This window comes from Dipodomys merriami, unplaced genomic scaffold, assembly GCF_024711535.1.
Source record: "Dipodomys merriami isolate MVZ:Mamm:240054 unplaced genomic scaffold, mDipMer1.0.p SCAF_18, whole genome shotgun sequence".
Taxonomy (NCBI): domain Eukaryota; kingdom Metazoa; phylum Chordata; class Mammalia; order Rodentia; family Heteromyidae; genus Dipodomys; species Dipodomys merriami.
Window position 1 is genome coordinate 14340805 of NW_027203159.1, and position 5590 is coordinate 14346394.

At 42.8% G+C, this 5590-nt stretch overlaps 1 pseudogene; it reads left to right on the plus strand.

The window, feature by feature from the left end:
* The first annotated feature begins 2248 nt into the window (after positions 1-2248).
* On the plus strand, positions 2249-3843 carry LOC138829993 (T-complex protein 1 subunit eta pseudogene; annotated as a pseudogene).
* Positions 3844-5590: the final 1747 nt, after the last annotated feature.

The window sequence follows — 5590 nt, forward strand, 5'->3', positions numbered from 1 at the left end:
AAAGCAAGCCTTTTCCCAGACTAACCCACGCTGGGACTACAATGTTGATTGAGGTAGGGAGGTACTTACCAATTATCATCAGACCCTGTTTGCAGGGATCCAGGCAGTGACTAGGAAGCAAACTCATTGATCTAAGGTGAGCAACACTGTACAACTCCCCAAATAATCCCCTGATACATTTTTGGAACAGCTCCTGGAGTCTTATAAGAACTATAGCCTATAGATCCTTATACCTCAGGGAATGGAAGAACCCTAAATATGGCCTTAATTACCCAGCTGGCAACAGACAGAAGAAAGCTTCAAAACTTAGGTTTTGAGGGAAAGATGTTATGAGTGGGTAGCTGTTGCCCAGAGAGTGTTTGATAACAGAGATATACTGGAAGAAATCCAGTCTAAGAAGGCGATTCGAGTTTTGGCAACAGCACCAGGAGAGGGATCAAGAAACCCTCAGCAAAACAGCATAATTTATTTGCAAATGGCAGTAGGAAACCTCTAGGACTAGATCAGTGTGGTTAGTGTAAGCAAAATGGGCACTGGGCAAAGGAATATCCAAGGAGGAGAAAGAGGAAATGATTGGTTAAATAAGCATGGTAACCTACTGGAATCTGGGTTCATATCTCTCGGTTCATATCTCCCCATATCATATGGGGAGCTTGGGGCTCTGAAATCCACCTGTATTCAACTAAAAATTTAGCTCTAAACTTCACAAGAAATGAGGCAAAGAAAAAATTTACACACTTCTGTCTGAAGCAGGATTAAAAAGACAGAATCTCCAATACCTACCACTCAAAACACACCAAGAGGCTAAAAGGACATTGAACAGCATGTTGGAGAAAATCAAGAATTATGGAATGTAATGAAATGATTTGAATATATAAATCAGGAACTTCTGAGATTTGAAATTGAGAACAAAATCCTCAAAATGAACCTGGAAAACACTCAAATTAATTCCAAGTACATCAACCTAGGTGAGGCAAAGCTGGGGAACACATTTCAGAGGCTGATGGAGGAACAGGATGCCACCACTACTGACCTTGTTCAATACAATTGAGGCAAGGAGGATATACTGAAACTGCATGTGCAAATCCAGGTCCATAAAAAGGAGCTGGACATGATACAAGAATGTATTAGGCTGAAGTATAAGCAAATTATAAGATTTGAAGTGTGTGAACAGACATTCAAAGCAACAGAGAAAGAACTAAGTGTGGTTAGTGCCATGTCATTGAAGAGGAGACCAAAAAAAGTGAATAGAAAAATAGGCTCAAGTTATTGTTACTCAAACAACACACATAAACAGTTGACAGATCTGTCACAAAAATATGCTGAAGTGAAAAGCAAGAATAAGAAAATACAAGCAGTCTGCTGAGATACTCATCATAAATATCACGCAGAAGCATCATGCACCAATGGAAGAGGTGGGAAACAAATCCTCTCAATAACATCACAGAGAACTTTAAGGAGGAGCTGCAGAGTAAGCAAAGGTGATATGAAAAAGCAGCAGTGAGACAGGAACTCTTCTCTGACTCTGGCAGAACACTTTCTGGTTAGAGAGGATTTTGAGAAGGAGATTGGAATCATGAAAACAAGCTTTCATGAGAGAAAAGGGGGAGGATAAAACGGAAGAAGACTCCAAGCTCCAGACTGTGGTTCAGAGTACTAACCAGAATTTAAAGCAACTAGGGACCCTGAGGCTCATGGAAACAACTGAGCTGCTCAGACAGTTCAGCAGAGGACTCTAAAACCAGTGAGATCTCTAGAGATACTAGTCATAAAGATTAAAGGAAGAAGCCAAAACAGTGGTAACAAGCTTGAAAATGTGGTGACTGAACTTATGAAAAATGGTTACAAGACTTCTGTCTCTTTATATCTGGTTATTGGGCACCCCTGTAAATTGCCCCTCTCACTGCCTAAATCTGTCTTTTAAACAATTGGGCCTGCAGCCTGACAAGCCTATGTTATGTATGTAGAAAGATGCCATCAGTTAAATGTTGGAAAGCTGTAATATATGGAGAAGGCATTTATGCAATGAAACTCACCTGGTGAATTTTGGGAAGTAGATTTCACAGAGGTAAAGTCTGGAGTGTATAGTCTTGGTATGAGTTAGTACTAGTGGCCACACTGGGCTGAGTTCATAGTAGTTTGTAAAAAAATGTGAGACATGGCTCTTCAGTAAGGGGTGTTGTGGAGTTGCTGGGTGGCATGGACACTAAGAGCAGAGTAAAGGGGGGCCACTGAATAAGCTTCCAAAATGATTCCCACATCAGTTATCCTGCAAAAAGAGGATACTGATAGCTCCCAAGGCATCCCTCAGCTTATGAGTAACATCAGTGCCTGCTACGTAATTGCTGAGGCAGTAAGACCCACTTGGAGTCCCCCTTGCATGGACAAGCTATTGTGGATGGCTGAGGCAAAGCAACTATTTCTAATGATGGGGTGATTATTATGGAACTTCTTGATGTTGTCCATCTTGCAGCAAAAATTTTAGTGGACATTGCCAAATCCCCAAATGCCAAGGTTTGTGATGACACTACCTCTGTGACCCTACTGGCTGCAGAGTTTCTGTGCAGGAGGGTCTGCACTCTCAGATGATCATCCCAGCTTTCTGCAAAGCCACACAGTTGGCAGATAACAAGATCAAAGAAATTTCTGTGACTGTAAAGAAGGAAGATACAGTGAAACAGAGGAAGCTGTTAGAGAAGTATGCCATGACGGCTCTGAGCTCCAAGCTCATTTCCTAGCAGAAAGCATTCTTCACCAAATCATGGATGATTCTGTAATGATTCTCGATGATTTGCTACAGCTTAAAATGATAGGGATCAAAAAGGTCCAGAGTGGAGCTCTAGAGGAATCTCAGCTAGTGGCTGGTGTTGCATTTAAGAAGACTTTCTCTTATGCTGGGTTTGAAATGCAACATAACAAGTACAAAAAACCCATGATTGCCTTTTTATATGTTGAGCTGGAGCAGAAAGCTGAGAAGGATAATGCTGAAATCAGAGTCCACACAGTGGAATTTTATGACAATTGTTGATGCCAAATGGAACATTCTCTATGACAAATTAGAGATTTACTAATCTGGAGCAAAAATTATTTTGTCTAAACACTGTTGGAGATGTGGCCAAAAGTATCTTGCTGGTAGGGACATGTTCTGTGCAGTCTGTGTGCCTGAGGAGGATATGAAGAGGACAATGATGGCCTGTGGAGGCTCAATCCAGACCACTGTGAATATTCTGAGTGCAGGTGTGTTGGGTCATTGCCAGGTGTTTGAAGAGTCACAGATTGGAGGGGAGAGGTACAATTTCTTCACTGGCTAGTGCAAAGCCAAAACTTTTACCTTAATCCTCTGTGGTGGTGCTGAACAGTTTGTGGAGGAGATAGAGCAATCCCTTCATGATGCCATCATGATCATCAAAAGAGCTATCAACAATGATTGAGTGGTGACTGGTGTTGGGGGCATTGAGATGGAGCTTTCCTAGTACTTGTGAGATTACTCAAGGACTATTCCAAGAAAGCAGCAACTGTTGATTTGGGCGTATGCCAAGGCTTTGGTGATTATCCCATGCCAGTTGAGTGACAATGCTGGTTTTGATGCAACAAACATTCTCAACAAGCTGCAGCTTTGACATACCCAGGGTGGAATGCCGTATGGGGTGGAGGTCAATAAGAAGGACATCACAGACAACTTCCCAGCCCTCGTGGGTGAGTCAGCAATGGTGTGGATCAATATCCGGACAGCAGCCTCTGAAGGTGCATGCCTTATTGTCTGTCGATGAGACCATCAAGAATCCGTACCGCACTGTGGACACTCCTCCAGGGACTGTCCTGGGCAGGGGTCATTTCCATTAAGAGGCATTGCTTCCTGGTTGGCAGACTGCTATGTGTCTACTCACCCTCCCTGGCTTGAGGTATTGGTGTAAAAGGAAGTGATAGTAATTGGTCCACTCTACTCACTGGACATTAAATAATATTGAATGCTTAGAATTTTTTTAAAAATATGGGACACAAAGGCAATGTGGTATCACAATGGTTCTGTGTTCACTATGGGTTTCAATAGTTCACCATGGGCACGTGATAATATCCAATGGTGCTTCAATAATCAGCGAGGCCAGATAATCATAATTGCCCGATGGGCTGGTCTGCTAGAGAGAGAGGAGATGGCCACTGCATGGGGAAGTCATGCTGCTGGAAGAGGTGTGGTTCGAAACCCCAAGGTGAGCTGTTACAAACTGATTGGGTAGTGGGCAGTTTGGGAAATGATAGCTAAATATGGTTAGCAGGGAGACCCTTTGGGGTGGGAGAGGGGTATAGCCTATATATAGGCAGCATGTTCAAAGTAACAGAAAGTAGAGAAAGATGGGAAAGACCTGATAGGAAGGAAGTGGTGAGATACCAGGAGAGGAAAATTTCGGAGGAGAGGATGTTGAGAGAGAGCAGGAAGGGAAGGACAGAAACTGGCCACTGGGTCACAGCAGGACAAGCTTTGGGAGAGTGGAGTGGCCTGCACAGAAGAGGGAAGTGATGGAAGGAAAAAGTAGGAAAGACTTGGAAGGAAGGCCAGGTCTGTAGCAAAGGAGGGAGGAAGGGAAAAGTAAAAAGGCTTACCCTGTGAAGTTTGGAGTTTTGAAGAACATAATTTTGGGGACTGGTAGTTTGCAAACCAATTGACAAAGGGTGGGGCTGCCCATTGGAGGTCTGAAATTTGGTTGCTGAGACTGATCGTGGCTCTGGGTATCCAGTGCAGGACACGTTATTTACAGGCCCATTTCTGGTGTAACGAAATTTGCTTATTGTCTTACTTGTTGTTGGGTCTTCACCCATCCCATGTAAGACAGAGAGGGACCAAGGAAAGGTAAGTGTGGTGCTCGTCAATTCCTCAGCCTCCCTCAGCCCAAGAGACAATCAGATGCACCGGGGAATCAAGTCAAGCAGGAAGAAACTCGTTTCTTAACACAGAGCAGCCCTTTTTAAATCAAAAAACAGCGGGTGGCATGGCAGGGGAGGAAGAGGAACCAATTACTGTCAAGGTCACACCATATTATGCACCTAAGCTTCCACGGGCTGGTTACCCACTGAACATAAAGCAGATTGGGCTCTCCCCACTCTACTCCCTCTCAGCAACATCATTGCTGCCCATGTGCTCTGCAACTTGTCCCTTGAAAGACTGTCTTGTGCTTAATAGATCATAAGTATATGAGTTCAAAAAAGTAGGTTTATATCCCAATGTCCATGAATTTTCCAAAATGTTATAAGGTCATACTAAGTTTTTGAAAAAATTATGTGATAGTGATATCACATTGGTAATGTGATGTCAAGGTAACATGTCATAACATTTTGATGGCACAATTAGTTGGCAATGCCATAATTATGATGAAACCACAATAGGTTCGTGATGACACAATGATTTGGTAATGTCACAATGACATTCTGGATGTCAATTGTAATTAACTCACAAAGAATATATGAATTCACAAAGTGACTGTGATGTCTCCAAAGGCATTTGTCACAAATGTGATGAAGTTCTAACAACTATTTGATGTAGCAATGTGACACAAGCTCATGACATATGGCAGTGTGATGCCAGAATGATCATGAT